Consider the following 10,662-nt stretch of genomic DNA (forward strand, 5'->3'; position numbering starts at 1 on the left):
AGTGAGTAAGAAAAGAACTCATAAGAAAATTCAGCTCACATATCATTATAGACCAGTTACTAAAATACAGACTTCCTGATTGTTTTATTTCTTTCAATCTCTTCAACTTTCTCCCTTTTTATCATAAATACCACACTCTCTTCTCTTGGTTTCTGTAACACTACATTCCCCCAGTTTTACTCCTTCCTTCCTAGCTGCTTCTCAGGCTCTTTGCAGATCCACTGCCTCCTCCACAGGACCAGTAAAGACTGAAGCTAAGGCTCACATGTGGCTCCCTTTCACTTCTCCATCTATGTACTCTTATCTGATGTCAGCCATTCCTATTGCCTTGATAGCATTTATAAGCTAATGGTTCCCAAACACATCTTAAGTCCTGACCTCCTGGCTTACCTCATTAACTGCCTACTTAGCATCGCCATTTGCATATCTGGTAGATATATCAAAGTTTTTTAAAAATCAAAACTCTTGGGCAGATGCGGTGGCTCACATCTGTAATCCCAGCACTTTGGGAGGCCGAGGCAGGTGGATCACTTGAGATCAGGAGTTTGAGACCAGCCTGGCCAACATGGTGAAACCCTGTCTCTACTAAAAATACAAAAATTAGCCGGTGTGATGGCAGGCTCCTGTAATCCCAGGTACTCAGGAGGCTGAGGCAGGAGAATTGCTTGAAACCGGGAGGCAGAGGTTGCAGTGAGCCAAGATCATGCCACTGCACTCCAGCCTGGGCAACAGAGTGAGACTCTGTCTAAAAAAATAAAAATAAAAACAATCAAAACTCGATTTCTCTTATCAAGCCTTTTCTTCTACTGTGCTTTTTCATATCAGTAAATGGTATTGTTATGGGACACTCTCGATCAGATCTCCTTTACAAAACTGAAAACTACTCAGTACTCACCATATAACTAATCATTTTTGTTTTCTTGTGGGAAACAAATGGATTTAATCAACAGTAACCTAATGTATTGTACTGAAGTTAAATACATTAAGACCCGGATGCCCCATTCCCAAAAGATAAATTATGCCTTTTGCAAGCAGGGAAGAAAACATGCAATGCTTACAAAATTCCTACCAAAAAACAAACTTTCTTTGCCCAGGAGGTAAGCTTGTTCTTTAATATTTTCATTATAGAATTGAAGAAATAGTAGCCCCTTAAACTACTTTGAATAAGGTAAGATGGCTGTGATTGGCTGTCCTGGAAAGGTAATGAAAGGGAATAAAAATACTCTTCCCTCTCTGCCAGCCCCCAGTCATTCCCACTGCATGGTCACAAAATGTTGACAAGGCCTACAAGACCCCTACTCATATCTCTACTCCTTTCACAGCATTCCAGCCACACTATTCTTTATTCAGCTCCTAGAATAATCCAGACTCTCCCTGCTTCTGTGCCTTATGCATGCTGGGACCACATCCCTATGAGGCAACAATTAGCTGGTGCTGAGTAGCCTCTGTCCTATTCTAAACGGGGCTTGCACTTCACATTTCACTTCTGGCCTGCCCTGCCTACTTCACTAACTTATGATACCTACCTAGTACTGAAAATAGTTAAGTTTCCAACCTCTTACCTACACCATAAAGCTTTGCCCCACATCATGTTGGTCAAAGGAGCACATTAACTAGTCCCAAAATAACAATGTCTGATCTCACTTGTCCACACCCCATGCCACCCTCAAGTCAACACCTGAACCCCAGGTAGCTTTAGGACACTTACCTGAAGCTTTTACCATTTAGCCTCCCTCAGGGTTCTTTGTGTACATTGATATGAGGAAGCAGGGCCATAGCTGGATGCAGAAAAGAGAGAAGGCTACCCTGTCCTAGGTCACTGGATAGACATTTCACCCTGAGTTTCAAGGTGATGAAAAGAATGGGCTAAGAAGTGACTTCTCAAATGGAGGGGGAGCAAGTCTGACCCCCTGACTTTCCCCTTCCCAGAGGCTATCTAAAAGCACTCCCTGTGGGAAGAAAAGAGGGGGACATCATCACTGACCTTTTACTACCAGACCTCTAGAATGAATGGCTATGTCCAAAGCTTTCGCTTCCTCACCCCTAGCCCACTCTTCTAAAGCTGCATTCTTGGAGGATATCAACCTCTAGAGGCAGAGATCTTTTCTCTGCATTCTGGTGCTCCCTGCAGCATTTGACATTACACAATCCCCCCATCACCCTTGAGGTTTCCCTCCTTTTAATGCCCATTAAGTCACATCATCCTAGTTTTCTCTTTCTGGTTCCTCCTTACCTCTCTCGCTTAGTTTCTCTTATTATTTATGTCCTATAATTAGATTTGTTTCCCTAGGTTCTGCTGACTGGGTATCTTCCTGGATGTCTCATAATCACCTTGTATTCTGTTGTTCATTCTCCCTTTGACTTCTAATGACCCAAGGAATGAAGAACATCCCTCTCAGGATGCAACAACGATCCAAAACACAGGGTGAATTCATGGCAATTTAAGACACAGGGGGAAGTAATTCCAATATCTAACTTCCGAGCACAGAGATTTTCAAAGGAAAAAGGGTGTGGGAAAGGAGCCTGCCTGTGATAGGGGCAGAATGTGCCGTTTAAAAGGGCATAGTCAATATTATATTATATTTAGAAAACAAAAAGTACCCATTAAACAATGAATCCTACACATCATTTTGTTTAATAAATACTTATTATTTAGTCATTCATTTAGTAACCACTTAACTGCCAACTGTGTGCCAGGTACTAAACTAAACACTGGGGATGTGACCTTGAACGAGATAAAAATGGCCTCCATCCGGCATCATGCTACCTGACTTCAAACTATACTACAAGGCTACAATAACTAAAACAGCATGGCACTGGTTCCAAAACAGATATATAGACCAATGGAACAGAACAGAGGCCTCAGAAATCACACCACACATCTACAACCATACGATCTTTGAAAAATCTGACAAAAACAGGCAATGAGGAAAGGATTCCCTATTTAATAAATGGTGTTGGGAAAACTGGCTAGCTATATGCAGAAAACTGAAACTGGCCCCCTTCCTTACATCTTCTATAAAAATTAACTCAAGATGGATTAAAGACTTAAATGTAAGAGCTAAAACCATAAAAACCCTAGAAGAAAACCTAGGCAACATCATTTAGGACATAGGCATGGGCAAAGACTTCATGACTAAAACACCAAAAGCAATGGCAACAAAAGCCAAAATTGACAAATGGGATCTAATTAAACTAAAGAGCTTCTGCACAGCAAAAGAAACTATCATCAGAGTGAACAGGCAACCTACAGAATGGGAGAAAATTTTTGCAATCTATCCATCTGACAAGGGGTTAATATCCAGAATCTACAAAGAACTTAAACAAATTTACAAGAAAAAAAACAAACGACCCCATCAAAAACTGGGTGAGGGATATGAACAGACACTTCTCAAAAGAAGACATTTATGCAGCCAACAAACATATGAAAAAAGGCTCATCATCACTGGTCATTAGAGAAATGCAAATCAGGGAGGGTCAGGCAAGATGGCTGAATATGAACAGCTCCAGTCTGCAGCTCCCAGTGAGATCCACACAGAAGGCGAGTGATTTCTGCATTTCCAACTGAGGTATGTGGTTCGTCTCATTGGGACTGGTTGGACAGTGGGTGCAGCCCATGGAGGGCAAGCCAAAACAGAGCGGGGCGTCACCTCACCCAGGAAGTGCAAGAGGTTGGGGGATTTCCCTTTCCTAGCCAAGGAAAGCTGTGAGAGACTTTACCGGGAGGAATGGTACACTCCTGCCCAGATACTGTGCTTTTCCCATGGTCTTAGCAACCAGCGTCTAGGAGATTCCCTCCAGTGCCTGGCTCAGCGGGTCCCATGCCCACGGAGCCCAGCAAGCTAAGATCCATTGGCTTGAAACTCTTGCTGCTAGTGAAGCAGTCTGGGATTGACCTGGGATGCTGGAGCTTGGTAGGGGGAGGGGTGTCTGCCATTGCCGAGGCTTGAGTAGGCGGTTTTATGCTCACAGTGTAAACAAAGCCACTGGGAAGTTCAAACTGGGCAGAGTCCACCACAGCTCAGCAAAGCTGACTGCCTCTCTAGATTCCACCTCGGTGGGCAGGGCATCTCTGAACAAAAGGCAGCAGCCCCAGTCAGAGACTTACAGATAAAACCCCCATCTCCCTGGAACAGAGCACCTGGGGGAAGGGGCAGCTGTGGGTGCAGCTTCAGCAGACTTAAACGTCCCTTCCTGACAGCTCTGAAGAGAGCAGTGGTTCTCCCAGCACAGTGTTCAAGCTCTGATAATGGACAGACTGCCTCCTCAAGTGGGTCCCTGACCCCTGTGTAGCCTGACTGGGAGACACCTCCAAATAGGGGCCAACAGAAACCTCATACAGAAGAGCTCTGGCTGGCATCTTGTGGGTGCCTCTCTGGGATGAAGCTTCCAGAAGAAGGGTCAGATAACAATGGTTGCTGTTCTGCAGCCTCTGCTGGTGATACCCAGGCAAACAGGTCTGGAGTGCACCTCCAGCAAACTCCAACAGACCTGCAGCTGAGGGGCCTGAGTGTTAGAAGGAAAAGTAACAAACAGAAAGGAATAGAATCAACATCAACAAAAAGGACATCCACACCCCATCCATAAGTCACCAACATCAAAGACTAAAGGTAGATAAAACCACAAAAATGGGGAGAAATCAGCACAGAAAGGCTGAAAGTTCCAAAAACCAGAACACCTCTTCTCCTCCAAAGGATCACAACTCTTTGCCACCAAGGGAACAAAACTAGACAGAGAATGAGTTTGATGAGTTGACAGAAGTAGGATTCAGAAGGTGGGTAATAACAAACTCACCCGAGCTAAAGGAGCATGTTCTAACCCGAAGCAAGGAAGCTAAGAACCTTGAAAAAAGGTTAGATGAATTGCTAACTAGAATAACCAGTGTAGAAAACAACATAAACGACCTGATGGAGCTGAAAAATGAAGCACAAGAACTTCATGAAGCATACATAAGTTTCAATAGCCGAATCGATCAAGTGGAAGAAAGGATATCAGTGATTGAACATCAACTTAATGAAATAAAGTGAGAAGACAAGATTAGAGAAAAAAGGGTGACAAGAAATGAACAAATCCTCCCAGAAATATGGGACTATGTGAAAAGACCAAATCTAAGTTTGGTTGGTATACCTGAAAGTGATGGGGAGAATGGAACCAAGTTGGAAAACACTCCTCAGGATATTATCCAGGACAACGTCCCCAACCTAGCAAGGCAGGCCAACATTCAAATTCAGGAAATACAGAGAACACCACAAAGATATTCCTCGAAAACAGCAACCCCAAGACACATAATAGTCAGATTCACCAAGGTCGAAATGGAGGAAAAAATGGTAAGGGCAGCCAGATAGAAAGATCAGGTTACCCCCAAAGGGAAGCCCATCAGACTAACAGCAGATCTCTCAGCAGAAACCCTACAAGCCAAAAGAGAGTAGGGGCCAATATTCAACATTCTTAAAGAAAAGAATTTACAATCCAGAATTTCATATCCAACCAACAACTTTTCTTAAAGAAAAGAATTTACAACACAGAATTTCATATCCAGCCAACAACTTTTCTTAAAGAAAAGAATTTACAACACAGAATTTCATATCCAAACATAATTATGAAACGGTTTCATAAATGAAGGAGAAATAAAATTCATTACAGACCAGCAAACGCTGAGAGATTTTGTCACCACCAGGCCTGCCTTACAAGAGCTCCTGAAGGAAGTACTAAACATGGAAAGGAACAACCAGTACCAGCCACTGCAAAAACATGCCAAATTGTAAAGACCATCAATGCTATGAAGCAACTGAATCAACTTATGGGCAAAAAAAAAAAAAAAAACAGCTAGCATCATAATCACAGGACCAAATTCACCAAATTCACACATAACGATATTAACTTTAAATGTAAATGGGCTAAACGCCCCAATTAAAAGACACAGACTGGCAAACTGGATAAAGAGTCAAGACCCATCGGTGTGCTGTATTCAGGAGACCCATCTCACAGGCAAAGATACACATAGGCTCAAAATAAATGGAGGAAGATTTACCAAGCAAACAGAAAGAAAAAAAAAAAAAAAAAAAAAAAAGCAGGGGTTGCACTCCTAGTCTCTGACAAAACAGACTTTAAACCAATAAAGGTCAACAGAGACAAAGAAGGGGCATTACATAATGGTAAAGGGATCAATTCAACAAGTAGAGCTAACTATCCTAAATATATATATGCACCCAACACAGGAGCACCCAGATTCATAAAGCAAGTTCTTAGAGACCTACAAAGAGACTTAGATTCCCACACAATAATAGTGGGAGACTTTAACACCCCAATGTCAATGTTAGACAGATCAATGAGACAGAAAATTAACAAGGATATCCAGGACTTGAACTCGGCTCTGGACCAGGTGGACCTAATAGACAGCTACAGAACTCTCCACCCTAAGTGTAAATTAAAAAAAAAAAAAAAAAAAAAAAAAAAAAAAAAAAAAAAAAAAAGAACTCTCCAAGCCAAATCAAAAGAATATTCTCAGCACCACATCACACTTATTCTAAAATTGACCACATAATTGGAAGTAAAACACTCCTCAGCAAATGTAAAAGAAAAGAAATCACAACAAACTGTCTCTCAGATCACAGTGCAATCAAATTAGAACTCAGGATTAAGAAACTCACTCAGAACTGTACAACTGCATGGAAACTGAACAACCTGCTCCTGAATGACTACTGGGTAAATACCAAAATGAAGACAGAAATAAAGATGCTCTTTTAAACCAATGAGAACAAAGACACAAGGTACCAGAATCTGTGGGACAAATGTAAAGCAGTGTATACAGGGAAATTTATGCACTAAATCCCCACAAGAGAAAGCAGGAAAGATCTAACATCAACACCCTAACATCACAATTAAAAGAACTAGAGAAGCAAGAGCAAACAAATTCAAAAGCTAGAAGAAGACAAGAAATAACTAAGATCAGAGCAGAACTGAAGGAGATAGAGACACAGCAAAACCCTTCAAAAAATCAATGAATCTAGGAGCTGTTGTTTTGAAAAGATCAACAAAATAGATAGACTGCTAGCCAGACTAATAAAGAAGAAGAAAGAAGAATCAAATAGATGCAATAAAAAATGATAAAGGGGATATCACCACCGATCCCACAGAAATACAAACTACCATCAGAGAATACTATAAATACCTCTATGCAAATAAACTAGAAAATCTAGAAGAAATGGATAACTTTCTGGACACATACATGCTCCCAAGACTAAATCAGGAAGAAGTTGAATCTCTGAATAAACCAATGGCAAGTTCTGAAATTGAGGCAATAATTAATAGCCTACCAACCAAAAAACGTCCAAGACCAGACAGATTCACATGCGAATTCTACCAGAGGTACAAAAAGGAGCTGGTGCCATTCTTTCTGAAACTATTCCAAACAATAGAAAAAGAGGGACTCTTTCCTAACTCATTTTATGAGGCCAGCATCATCCTGTTACCAAAACCTGGCAGAGACACACACACAAAAAGAAAATTTTAGAACAACATCCCTGATGAACATCAAAGCAAAAATCCTCAATAAAATACTGGTAAACCGAATCCAGCAGCATATCAAAAGGCTTATCCACCACAATCAAGTTGGCTTCACCCCTGGTATGCAAGGCTGGTTCAACATACACAAATCAATAAACGAGAAATGCAAATCAAAGCCACAATGAGATACCATCTCACACCAGTTAGAATGGCACTCATTAAAAAGTCAGGAAACAACAGATGCTGGAGAAAATGTGGAGAAATAGGAACACTTTTACACTGTTGGTGGGAGTGTAAACTAGTTCAGCCATTGTGGAAGACAGTGTGGAAATTCTTCAAGGATATAGAACTAGAAATACCATTTGACCCCACAATCCCATTACTGGGTGTATACCTAAAGGATTAAAGTCATTCTTCTATAAAGACACATGCACACATATGTTTATTGTGGCACTATTCACAGTGGCAAAGACTTGGAACCAACCCAAATACCCATGAATGATAGACTGGATAAAGAAAATGTGGCACACATACACCATGGAATACGATGCAGCCATAAAAAAGGATTAGTTCATGTCTTTGCAGGGACATGGAGGAAGCTGGAAACAATCATTCTCAGCAAACTAACACAAGAACAGTAAACCAAACACCACATGTTCTCACTCATAAGTGGGAGTTGAACAGTGAGAACACACAGACACAAAGAGGGGAACATCACACATCAGGGCCTGTGAAAGGGTGGGAGTTTTGGGGAGGGATAGTATTAGGAGAAATACCTAATGCAGATGACTGGTTGATGGGTGCAGCAAACCACCATGGCACATGTATACCTATGTAACAAACCTTCACATTCTGCACATGTACCCCAGAACTTAAAGTATAATTTTAAAAAATGGCCTCCATCCTGAAAGGGATAACAGATCATGAGGATAACAGACAGCAAGCAAATATATAACAGATCCAAGCAGGTACACACAAATAAATATATGGTTACATCTTGTGATAAGTGTTACGAAGGAGGGCTTTGGAGATATCAGTCATGTCTTTGAAGATACCAAGCTTGTACCACCTAAGGGTCTTAATGCTTACTGTTCTCTCCGTGGAGTTCTCTTCTTCCAAGTCTTAGTCTAGCTAACTTCTTCTCACCATTCATATCTACAGTATAATCTCATCTCTTCAAAGAGGCTTTCCCTAATTTTCCTACTTAAAATTGTTCCCTGTCTCCCCAATCCTATTCATTCTGTTCTGTTGCCCTTTATTTTCTCAAAGCACTAATCACGATTGGAAAATACATTATTTCTTTTATTTATTTATTTATTTATTTATTTATTTATTTATTTATTGAGACAGAATCTCGCTCTGTCACCTAGGCTGGAGTTCAGTGGTGCGATGTCAGCTCACTGCAAGTTCCGCCTCCTGGGTTCACGCCATTCTCCTGCCTCAGCCTCCTGAGTAACTGGGACTACAGGTGCCCACCACCACGCCCGGCTAATTTTTTTTTTTTTTTTTTTGTATTTTTTTTTTTAGTAGAGACTGGGTTTCACCGTGTTAGCCAGGATGGTCTCGATCTCCTGACCTCGTGATCCGCCCACCTCGGCCTTCCAAAGTGCTGGGATTACAGGCTTGAGCCACCACACCTGGGGAAAATACATTATTTCTATACAGTTTTGTTTTTCGTTTTGTTTTTTGTTTTTTGCGCAGCTCCCCGACTAGACTCTAAGTTCAATGAAAGCATGGATTGTGTCCCTTTTCATCACTGCTGTATTCCTATCACTCAGAATAATGCCTAATACAAAATACTCTAAATATTTGACAAATGAATGAAGAAACAATTAGAGAATGGCAAGGAGAAGCCTAAATAAATAGGGTGACCAGGAAGGCTAATCTTAGGTAGTGACCTTTTCTTTTGCTTTCATCTTTTTTAAATTTACAAATAATAATAAACTGCAACAATAACTTCTTACCTGGTGTGCGTACACAAGAATAGAGTGATTCACAACCTATAACGTACTCTTTTAGGGATTCATGTAACTGAGTATCAGGAGACGTCAATAAAATGGATTGATACTCAACATCCATTCTATCTTTCTTAGATGGCCTTCTTGTGTTATAGAAACAGAACATCTAATAAACTATATTTCCTAGACTTTTATAAAGCTAGGAAAATGCCTCTGTTTTTCTTCCTCTGTTTTTTGTTGTGCAGACATAGCTTTGAAGGAGGCAAAGAGTTGGATTTAATCAGTGTTAGCATTTCAGAAATAGAATTCATCTTTCAGAAATAGAATCCACAGGCATTGGTGACTTGACTGCATGTAAGAGATGAGGAAGACAGACTATGATGAGTTAAAAGTGTCTTCGTGGTAGACTGAAATTCAAAAATGAAGAAGGAAGTTTGGAGAGGAAGATAACTAATTCAGTCTTGAATAAATTTAAGTTGCCTGAAGGTCATCCAAGGGCAACTTGGTAGGCAGTCAGAAATACAGGACTGAAGCAATGGAGCATAGTTGGGGTTGGAGACACAGATTTGGAAGCCATATGCATTTGGGTGGAAGCTGAAGCCGTGAGATTGGTGAGATCACCCAGGAAGTGTGTGAACTGTGAAAAAGAGGGAGCTCCAGGTAATTGCCACTGAGAAGCAGAATCCAAGAGATGACAAAAAAGAGGGGATTAGGTGGGGGCAGGAATTGACAGGGAGGTGGGAAAACCAGCAGATCCCAGGGTCATAAAATCTCAAAAAAAAAAAAGCTCGTGAAAGTGGAAATGATGACAAATTCTGTATAAAACTTCAGATCAATTTTTGGTAACTAGGAGGTCATGCATGACTTTAAGATGAGCAATTTTACAAAATTGTACCACCACTACTCTTCCTGTTGCAGTCATCTGTTATCCTCAGGTCACTACCTCCTGTTCCTTGAAGAGTTTAGCTTCTGGTTGACTCTTACATTCTTCAACACCACTCCTTCATAATTCTTTCCATGTACATGATCTTTCCATTAGCCCAGCTTTTCAGATCCTTGACCTCCTCTCCTCCAATGATGCTGTCCTCTACCTTTTTTATTCCTTTAGTCTTTCAGCCTTTCACTTCCATAGTCATACCCTAGTACCAAAAGCTATAACCCTTCTATGATCTTAATTTCAAGCACCCCACTGTCTCTA

This window comes from Rhinopithecus roxellana, chromosome 8, assembly GCF_007565055.1.
Source record: "Rhinopithecus roxellana isolate Shanxi Qingling chromosome 8, ASM756505v1, whole genome shotgun sequence".
NCBI classification, from domain to species: Eukaryota; Metazoa; Chordata; class Mammalia; order Primates; family Cercopithecidae; genus Rhinopithecus; species Rhinopithecus roxellana.